Raw genomic sequence first — 11,335 nt, 5'->3', positions numbered from 1 at the left:
TTCAATCATGTTTCATTCACATAGCTGATTCATAAGCATTCAAAATATTTAGGTACCATATTTTCCAAACCATAGGTGCCACCATTTTCTTTTCATTTTCGTCCAAGCGTATTGTAGAACAGTGTAACTTATATATGCAAGACCAACATGAGACATTCTTTTTCTCCAGCAATGTACTTGCAGTTTATTTTGTCTGCTAGAATGTGCGGCTCATAAAATTTTTTTTACTGAAGTTTAGTGCCCTGAAATGGGTAAGTACAACATTTTAGGATAAGTGTATAAACATGCACAATCGCATTTCACGATGCTGACCCAAGTTAAGATAGATGCATCTTATACAATAAGTTATATACACATATTTTTTCTTTGAAAGTTGTGAAAAGAGGGGGGAAAGAGGGTGACTTGTACAACAGTTCAAATTATAGTCCAGAAAATATGGCACATGGTTTGTGAGCCCTACATATAGTAGAGTAAAATACAACTTGAGCTGATGAAAGTTTCACATGGAAAGCACATCTGCTGTGGATGACCTACAGTAGTGGCGAGAGGTCGCAGTTTCATCGATGTCTGTAATACTTGCACTTCAGTTTAGTCAAAATGGCAGACATAATTATGTACAATGCACCTTAAGTAATCCCAAGTGGAAATTATTCCAGCTTACTGCTATTTTGAGACATTGAATTGCACTAGGATCATAAGTCATACCAATACAGTTAACTGAAAGCCTGAAAAATAAAACAGAAAAAGAAAAAGCCACAGTCTGCGGCGTGGCCTACAGTGCACCAGGAGGCACTACACCTTCCTGCTTGGTACATGAAGTGATGCAAACAAGTATAAAATAACTAAAGTCGTTGCCTGCAATAAGAATAGCCATATAGGTCAAATATAGGCCACTGGCTGTGCCAAGGTAGTTGTTACCGCTGTGAAATTGGAGAACGGTTCCCTTTTTTCTCTCTCTCTTTCTCTGAACCCTTCAGGCATTGATACAATGTAGCAAAATGATAAACATGTTTATGATGTCATTAACTATAATGCCCTGCAGTCAGTAAAGGTGGCCTCGAATTATGTGGAAATTATGAATTTCAAATGAATTTCATGTGCTCCAAGTTCACTGCATGGTCTGGCATGAGTATTGCCTTGTATTTGGGATGTTGAAAACTCAACAACCACTCTTTATGTATTATAAAGCAGGGCAAAAGTGGTTTCTTACCAGCAATAGCAGCTCTTTCCGACTTGGACAGAAAAACACGACCCAGTTCAAAGTCGTGGCCTCTGTGCTTGAATTGGAAAACCACATACACACCTGTGTTGTCTTCAGTCACAGCCATTGCCGCAAAACATCTTTTTCCACACTTGACACTTGAAGGCCGCTTCAGCTTTTGTTTACTTGTAGCTGTGGAAAAAGATAACCAGGTAGTTTATTCTAACTTAAGCACTGGACTTCCAACACATGCTTAGTGGTGGTTCTACTACACCATTTACACCATTTAGCTACAATTCAACTTGCCTGCAACCTAGCTACGCGAACTGCGCAAAGGTGTGGTATTTTCACGCTTTCAGGGCAACGCAGCGTTTTCAGCAGGGGTACGAGAAGACTTAAATATAAGAAACAAATAGTGAACGTGCAAGTAATTCAGTTTGAGATGGATCATCTACTAGACTTTTCAAATATTTAGTAATATTTGCAGTAATGCAATGGATTGCCCGAGGTCAAAGCATTGCATGCAGCATTTCAAGGGCACTTTGTTTGTCTCGAAACAAGAACAAATAAAACAACTGGGTTTTTACATGCCAATACCACGATCTGATTATCAGGCATGCCTCTCTCAGTATAAGTTTCGTCCTGGCTGTCAACACCAATCGAAGCAATTACTATATGCAATGCTAACAGGGTACGGTGACAAAAGCAGCATTCATAGCAAGCACAATGGCATGCGCTAAGACCCACTGACCACTGGAAGGCACACAGTTTGCATTGCATACATGTGTTCTTGCACGTGGTTCAGAACTGTACGGCAATTTGTGATCTTTTAAGTACAGGAACTAACTTCTGTGCACAGTTGTGATAGTTGCTGACTTGTGAAAAGAGGGGCAGGTTACTTGTGCCAGGTTCAAATTATTGTCCGGAAAATATTGTATATGGTTTGTGAGCCCTGCATATAGTAGAATAATATACAAGTTAAAGTGATAAAAGCTTCACATGGAAAGCAGATCTGCTGTGATCTTGTGGACTCGTACAGCAGTGCTTCATCAGTTATCAAAAACTCGTACTAATGATCTCGGAAACAATTGCCAATTGTACGAATATATTAACACCAAGCTTCCTGTAACTGCTTGCAGCCCATATCACAATCACCAAAAGCTAATTTCATGGCACACTACCCTGACCATTGGCCCTAATCAGCACTGCTTCATCAGGTCGGTTGGGTATCAGTAACTAGAGCTACAGTTAGCTGATGAATTGACTCATATCTATTTGCAGTTGAATCGACTCATATCTATTTGCAGAGGCCAGCAAACCACCTTGTAACAAAATTGAGTGCATGGAATGGTAGCAATGTTGTTTGTGTCCACCACTGCCATCTTTGCATCCATTTGTGCTATGGCACCTCCTTCTGGACGCCGTTCATAGCCTCGCGGCAGTCTCTTGTTGAGCTTCTTGCATTGTTATCGGGTGTAATACACTTGTGCATATGTCATAGTGCATATGAAAGCACATGTGTCATTTGCAATGCACATAAGACATTCACCTTCACTTCTTTTGTTATGTGTGACAGAGCAAATTGTTCTAGTGCAGTTGTAATTTCTTGCCTCTCTGATGCCTAGGCACACAGCTGCTTTCATTAGCCCACAAAATATTTATTTATTTACAAAGGCTTTCTACCTACTCAAATGAAAGTACTTGCAACATACTGGCATGGTAGTAATTGGCTGGTTCTGGGTGTTAAAATTTTCTTAAATGTGTAAGCATTTCTATGCTTACCAAACGTCCATCACGCAAGATAAAAATGTGGGCCGATCCCAGAGATAGTGCAATACTGGGCCGACCTACGGCGGAGGTGAACAGCCTTCAAGCACCCAACAAAGTGAAAAGTGCATACAATATAGATAGAGCATGCAGCAGCGAGTGGCTTTACCTTTGTTCTGCCTGTCGCTACCACGAGATCGAAGCAGCGCTCGCAAATCTCTCAGCACACACCCCACCCTGCACCTTTCGTAGATCGCTTTCAAGATATGGGCCCGCTCTTCAAGGCAAAGCGACAAGAACACGGAGTTCAAGATATGGTCCACGCGGTGCATAATGGTTTGACGTGGATGGATAAGGCACTAAAGAGCAGTATCAGCTTATAATGATCAGAACGTCATCAGCACACCTGGCGCCGCCGTCTGCAGCAGTCCGTGTTGCTGCGACGCTGCTGTTTATACCGGTCATATTAACTTCCATAACACTCTTTTTTGTTCAAGTACCCTAAAGAGCCCAGGAGGCATAGGGGTGGGGGATGTTACGATTGGCCAGCGGGGATAGTGACCTTCTGGCTTCACTGCAATGAATCGCTTCGTGAAGCCAACAACACGCCCCCTTCAAATAGCCCTTCGGAGCCAGTAAGGCTAGACACGTTTGGTGGACAGGATTGTTAGCTGGTTCGCTGTCACCTTCAGGGACCAATTGGAGCAAGAAAACTCCTGGAAATGTTTGTTCTATGGCATTCCCCCATGTACTCTGGTAATAGTCACGGTCATGACAGATTCAGCAGCAAACTGCAGAGTCAGCTCAGGAACCAAGACATGCGAGCTTGAGTCAAGCGTGACAACACCTGTCTATGAGGCCTCACTGGTTTTGGTGTGTTCAGTAAAACAAAAGTGCAAGAGAGTGTGTGAACCTTCGCCCTCAAAGGCGGGTACTTCGACGACTTTGGACGCTTTGATTGGATGAAGGTTGGATGGCAGCTTTCCCTGGCCTAGGGATCTAGTAAGGACAGAGAGTGTTTAAGCAGACATTTTCGGCTGTTCAGTGTGCATTTCAGTCATGCTAGACTGATCAGATGTAATGTTCTCCACCCTTCATGTAGATATTGTAAATAAATCCCCTACTCCTCATTCCTCCCTTCAACAACATCCTTAGCATGAATGAGTCGGACGATGGTATGGGCCAGGTACCCTTTTCATGGCAGACACCATCTCTTACAGGGATTACAATGAAAGGAGCAAAACATACCAAAAGTACACAACTAAACAAGAAATATGAATTGGAACAACATGAATTAGTGCAAAAAAACGACTTATTACAGGGTATATACAATGTGTGAAAAAACATAGTAATGACAAGGTTCAAGGTTCCTAAAATACTTGACTTATCACAATGAGCTGTTTTACATTACAAAACAATGGAAAAAAATTAAAGTATACATTACTAAACAGGAAAGCAAAATTGCATATTAAATAAGAACATCAAGAAATGCAACTGGAACGGAACAGCAAGGTAAGAGGTAGTTCAGATTTCTAGGAACAACTTCAAATTATGTACAAATGAGTCGTGACAAATAGCGAGGAGAAGAGGTGAGTGGAAAAACGGATTAGTGTGGGTGAAGATGGGTGCGATTTTAAGTTGGTGATCAAGCCGTCAAGACACATGTCACGAGCTAGTCTGATATTTAGAGCCACGTGGGACAACCGATTGGAGTAAAGTTTATGAAAGAAGGACAATAGTGTCAGAAGCCTGCGTATATTGAGAGGAGCTAAATTAATCTAATATTCGATTTCTGTAACTATATGTATGTGAGTAGTTTCTTGTGATGAAGCGAGCAACATTATTTTGCAGAGACTCTAGTTTGTGTTCGAGGTAGGCCTCATGTGTGGATTCCAAATCAAGAAGGCATATTCGATTTTAGAGCATACTAAGGTGGTGTAAGCCAGAAATTTGGTCTCGGAGTTAGCCGAGTGCAAATAGTGCCTTATGAAGCCAAGTGATCTGGTTGCTTTAGTAGAGTGTTCTAGTTTGCCGTTTTTACACTCGGCTAAGCAGCTGAGCGGAGCGAAAGCGTGAATGCACATGCGCCCTCCGCTTAGCTGCAAGCAGGCTGGTGGAGTCAGAAACACGGTCCGCTTACAAGCTGCCTGAGCAGAAGGTTGCTGCCATTTTTTTCTAGCAAGGGTGGTCGATGCACACACCCACTCTGGCACGTGCATCGAGGCACCTTGCCTGCCTTGCTCTTTACAAGACAGATTTGCACAGACGAAGACTTATGTCTGCTAGAAGGTGCGCATGCTGACCCATTTGAAAACCTCGCAGCGCGGGAGTATGTGATGCATGCTGTGCAACATGTTGGCATCAGAAAGGATCAGATTGGATGCAAAATGCAAGCTCGCTGGCTATCACGTGGCATTTCCCAAGATGGGGCTTTATTTTCCACTGGATAAAATGGACCAGTAATGCATTACAAGTTCACGTTTAGATGCTTTGTGGACAAATAAGCTATATGTATTCGTTTTACTTATAAAAGGTTTACTTATAAGTTTTACTTATAGGTGATTTTATTTTGTTTCATTACCCTGAATTCGGCCAAAAGGCACTGCAAATACGAAAGGAACATCAAGCGGAAAGCCAGAGAAGCCGAGATAATCTCGTGGCTGGCGGCAATGGAAAATAAACCTGCTATGAGTAACTACTGAAGAGGAAATAACAATATCGGGAAAGAAACAATCTATTATAACTCAAAGGGAAGCTTATTACTTTCTGAAATGAGCTCGGGATGCCTTAGAACACGCACTTATACAGCAAGATATAAGAAGGAAGAAGCATGTGCTTGCTGCGGTAAAGCTAGGGAAACAATAGAGCATCCTTTACTAGAATGTGAAATATCTCCCCAGCAGTAGATTTAGGCACCACTGGCCTATATACCATTAATAAAATATATCCAGAGAGGGAGATTAAGATGGACTGCAATGATTGTAATGGCATCATTGGAATCAGACATATGCTGGCGGGGTGTCCCGCGACTCTCCCCAAACTCGTTGAAGAATGGACACAGTGGGAGAAAAGGATTCAAAGCCCATTGTTTCAGGACCAACTAAGGGCAGTCCAGGGGGCCCATGATGTCGCTGAAAGGCTTGGCCTGACAGTGCCAACGTGGGAGCGGCCCGCCTTGGCTTGAGAAGTCTAGCCTCCGGACATCATTACAATAAAAGTTTTCACACACATACACCACTGGCCTGCTTGAAGCCCTTGGGTTCAGCAAGAGCAGAGGGAAAGTAAAAATGTATGCAGTAAAGATTGGTAAGCAGCGAATGGAAGATTGGTGGACAAAAAGTAGGGAAACGTCAAACAACAGAGGCTTGCAAAGACAAAGTTCACAAAGTTTGGTTATGGGAAGTCGTCGTGGGTTTTTTTTCTTTGTTAACATAGGTAGAACATTAGGCAATACAAGAGCTTCATGGCGCAACCCACACATCTTTCCAAAGGGGACACTCGTAGCACCTATCCATCCGTCCCTCTGCTCCGCTAGGCTAGACATACAACTAAAACATGCAATCAACCACCAATCCACCATGTGGCTTAGCGGGGCAACTTGGAGCGGGGTGGACCGTAATGACACTAAACTAAAACACTCTAGTGAAAATCACATCTACGCAAATGTTCCATGACAGATCGGATGACAAATGAACACCCAGATATTGTGAATACCGAGGCTACGGGCATGTTTTATAATTATGCAATTGCATAACACGGGTTTAGCTGTAGTCCCGAATCTGATAGCTTTTGTTATATTAATGTTGATTTCCGCTTGCTTACTGCCCCACTTACGGAGATTGTCTAAGTAAGATGGAAGGTAGCAGGTGTCCTCAGGGTTAGTAGATCACGCAATCATCAGCAAATAGTCTATGAAACGCCTACCATTACTAATATCGTTAATATAATCTAAACACAAAATAGGCCTGAGCATGGAACCTTGCGGTACTCCAGATTTGACATGATTTAATGGAGACAAATGGTCATTGATGAAAACTGATTGCTACCGGTTAGTTAAAAAGATGGTAGTCCACCTACTTATCCTCACAAGTTAAGATCTGTCAGTTTATGAATAAGCCAGAATTGAGGAACCTTGTCAAAAGCCTTCGCGAAGTCTAGAGATATTACATCGATTCGATAAAAGAATGAGTGGAGTTATGCAAGTCATTAATTCATATCAATCGTGTAAAAGTCCATGCCGACTGATAAAGAAAAAGTTGTTCTGTAAGAAACTTCATTAGAGCAGATGAAATGATGTGTTCGAGAAGTTTGCAGCACATGCTGGTTAAAGAAATTGGTCTGTAATTTGATGGGTTAGACGAATCAACATATTTAAATATGAGAATTATGCAAGCTGCCTTCCAATCATTTGGGACGCATCCCGTGTCAATACATTGCTGAAAAAGCTTGGCTAAAATGGGACATATTGCAGGTTTGGATATCTTAAGAAGTTTAGGGCAGATGCCATCACGACCAGGAGCAGAGTTAGTTGGAAGACAATCGATACAGGACTGTACAACTTCAGAAGCGATATTAATGTTGTGCATGCTTGAATGCAAAATAGGGGCCTGAAAGCTACTAGGTACAGGAGTCTCATCCGTGAAAACGGATGAAAAAAAAAACTTTTTGAATTCAATAGCAACACGTGCCAGAGAAAGAATGTTACCATCCTTAGATAATGGTACCGTCAAGTTCGATAATTTGGGTTTCCTAAATTTTTGTGTCATTGCTAAGCATGTCTGAAATGTCATGGTTGAAAAATTTAACTTTGGCTGTTGTTGTTACGGTCCTGCATAAGTGTGCGTGCTCACGATAGGGCCTCCAATCTTCCACAGATGCTCATAGTTCAGCTCTGCAATATATAGGTTTCACATGCGTCGCAAACCAAGTGCTTTCTGTGCAGGCTGTTATATTGAATTTTGGAATATGCTTTTCTTTTTAAGTGTGATCAGCCCATTATGAAGAAAAACCCAGTTTGTGTTTATGTTGCAATGAGGGAATGACTGCAAGAAGCCGACAGAAAAGGTGGAAAGGTCACTAACAAGCCCGCTGACATTCACGCGGGTGTAATCAAATATTAATTTTTCTATTTTCATGTTTCTTTAGGGCACCTATGAATTCACAATGCAAGATATTGTGGCCACTGATACCATCCAATACATTTTCCGTAACATTATTTGGTTCTGTGGCTAGTATGAGGTCAGAGTGAATCACCATGAGTGGGAACAGAAACAATTTGATGCAAATTGAAAGTTGAGAGCATGTCAGGAAAATATTGGCATTGACGTTTTTCTTGTGCCATACAGGGGTCGGCATCAATGCCATTCAATATTGGGATAGTCGAAATCGCCGACAAGAAATATTGGTGATGTCGGGTACTTGTTCTGGACAAAACTTAAAGACTTGTTTAGATAATCCGGAAAGTAGTGGGATGAATCAAGTGGACGATAGCAGACTCCAATGACAGAGGTAGAATGTGTGGGCAGACAGAGAGCAACCCTTACAATTTTGAGGCAGGAATTAGTTTCAATAACGCAAGCTTCCAAACTAGATTTTACTGCGATTAACACACCGCCACCTCTCGATTCAGTTTTATGTTTTCTAAATAATGAAAACTGACGAGACAAGGACGATCCAAAATGTCGAATGACAACCAGGTTTCGGTGCCTAGAACGTCTACTGAACAGGATTCAAGATAAGAACAGAGGTGATCTTGGTTACGAAATAAGCTGCGGAAGTTTGACACAAGAATTGACACACATGCATCACAGCGTTCATTTTTTACATCACTGGGTTTTCACGAGGACGTGACGTTTCGGGAGGGCACTTACTTCATTAGTGGTATGGTCAAAGACAAATAGTGTTGTTTAGTAGAAGCTTGTCAAACAGAAGTTTGAACCTTTCAGCGGGCTTCTGTTTGGAACGTCCGAAATCTCGGAGTTTCTGGACTGCATCCTCATTGAAAAATCCTTATCAATCCACATGAGACGATTCAAACCTTTTTTAGTTTAAATGCATTTTTCAGTATGTGTTTTCTTTTTTAAGTTTAGGAATTTCACAATTATCAGCCAAGTATAGCCTTGTCTTTTCTGCCCTATTCTATGGGCATGTTCAATTTCACCAGCTGCAATGCCTAAATATTTAGAAACTAACTCAGTTACAAGCCCTTCCTTTTCCTGCCACGTCTGAGTCTTGCTCAATGACTGCTTTAAAGATAAGGTTGTTGTGACTCAATCTGTTACTGAGGTCGTCTACCACCAAACTTGTGTTGCAATTGTCCTGATTTTATGCTTTCCAGTTTGTCTGGGTGTCAAGCATATGAATTACCTCGTGACGCCAGAGGTTCCTTCCATTTAGGAAAGAAGTTCAGTAACATTCGTTTGGACGTCTTTTACTTTCCCTAGGATGTCTTTCTGAAATTTTCCATTACAGGCTGCCGTATCCTTGAAAATGAGTTGATAATGACATTGGGCTGCGTAGAGATGAGCAAGTGGTACAATGCTTAAGCGTACTTAAGTCCCAGAGGAGTTTCTGCATGAATTTTTCAATTGTTTATGAAGGTTTCTTACCTATTCAAAGAAAAGTGTTTGCAACATACTGACGTGGTACTAATTGGCTGCTGCTGGCTGTTGGCCTTGGTGTCTTCCTTTGCTGTTGAGCAGCATTTAGTGAGGGCACAGTAATAATGAGCTGCACCAAATGGCTACACATTACTGCTGTACTACTCGAACTATTCCAAAAGGGCCAATTTTTCTGCTCCAACGTGCACCATGACTACTTATTTCCTAGCCCAAATCCTTAACTGGCTAGGCCACCGCTGCATGCTGACACACCACCCACTGTGGGTGTGGGCTGTATTAGCCAAGTCTCAGTAAGACAAAAATAACTGTGGCACTGTTCTTTTTGAGCTTTGTTATTTAATGAAAAGGCTTTGAATTCAGGCCACCAGTGCCACAATAAAGTATTCCTATTCCAGCCGCACTACTTGTTAGAGCTGCATGCCACCTGCATTACTAGCTGGGCCAGTCACTTGAAATCGGTGGACTATAAGGTTAGAGTAGAATCAAACAGAAGACATTTTTTTGATATACTGGCTTTGGACGTCCCCAAATTTTTGGGATGGGCCTGCTATAAATTTTACGTATCCATAACATGGGAAGGTTATGACGACATGTAACCCAGGCAGGCAATGCTTTTGGAAACAAACTTTAAACTTTGCCACTCCGACAGTGGTGAATAGCGTGATCTGTTGTCATGTTGAGCAGTACTACTTGCATCTGACCGCTGGATGTATTGTGTCACTGTTCATTATTTATTACATGTGCTTATAACATGTGCTCCAAAAAGATGTTCCAATCATTGGTGCAATCTACTAATACCAGCTACTTTCGCAATGTCTCTGTAGGCATCTCTTTAAATCCTTTTATGCCTAACACGATACGCGAGGACTCCCCTGCAATCACTGACACAGAAATAGTACAGTGTAGTTCTAAAACAAATGTGCTTAACTCATATTGGTGACAACAAATAGTTTAACATTGGTGCTGTCATAGGTCTGGTTTGCGATTACAGCCGATGTCTTGTGGTTGATTATAGGAGTTCTTTAACAGCAAGGTCCAGCATTACTAGAGCTTTGTTTAAAGGGCAGCCACTTGGACAGTGGTACGCTTGGACTCGGGTGTAAGTAGTTTAATATTGATGCATAGGCTTTGAGGTGATTAGGGTTAGGCTAGTGTATACAATTTTTATTCTGTTCTATTTTCTTTCGCATCACTCGCACTTCATTCAGTGTTACTGCATAGATGGTGTGTTGAATGATAGGAAGGAAATAGAATCATATGTATAATCTTGGCCAAGATGGCCTTGGAGTATGTTTAAGCCCAACTTTAGGCACACATGATTCCCAGCTTGGGTGAGCATACTGAGATAACTGTCCAGGTTGAGGTTCATTCTGATATGCTGTTAACGCTTCTTTGAGTAATCGTATAAACATGACTGAACAAAAATCTCTGTGGTTTTTAAAAACCCATCAAAGCCAGAGACTCAGACTGGTGGTCATGATACGGGCATTTCACGATACCTTGTGAAGCATAACTTCCAGACCGGTGACAGACGAAGTAGAAATGCTTCTTTTTCAGGTGGCCGCAAGTCTCTGTACCTGTCCTTGCAATGAAGCGACTGCGTGTGTCTTTCTCCACCTTTTCCTTCTATGACTTGAAAGCTGATCAGGATAATAAAATAAAGCAAATGTTACATGTATGCAGTGTGTCAAGGGGAATCGGTTTATTGTAAGCCCACGTTGGCTGTGCAGAATATCTTGTGGGGTAA

The 11,335-nt window shown here is 41.8% G+C and overlaps 1 protein-coding gene across 8 annotated transcripts in view; it reads right to left on the bottom strand.

Annotated features, from left to right (window-relative positions):
• The window catches only part of LOC140218989 (uncharacterized), a 35,452-nt gene that overhangs the window by 2,344 nt on the left and 21,773 nt on the right, over nt 1–11,335 (bottom strand). For 5 of the 8 annotated variants that reach the window (XR_011895222.1, XR_011895223.1, XR_011895225.1 and 2 more), the window contains 2 exons: nt 11,088–11,228; nt 1,211–1,393 (listed from right to left, as the gene is read on the bottom strand). The gene's annotated coding sequence lies outside the window, so the exon portion shown is untranslated. Of the gene's footprint in view, nt 1–56; nt 243–1,210; nt 1,394–11,087; nt 11,229–11,335 lie in introns of all 8 variants that reach the window. The other 3 variants (XM_072288808.1, XM_072288807.1, XM_072288809.1) reach the window with 3 other exon arrangements.

Source organism: Dermacentor andersoni, chromosome 6, assembly GCF_023375885.2.
Source record: "Dermacentor andersoni chromosome 6, qqDerAnde1_hic_scaffold, whole genome shotgun sequence".
Classification (NCBI taxonomy): Eukaryota; Metazoa; Arthropoda; class Arachnida; order Ixodida; family Ixodidae; genus Dermacentor; species Dermacentor andersoni.
Note: the sequence above shows the minus strand (reverse complement) of the source record. Positions and strands in the feature narration are given on the sequence as shown.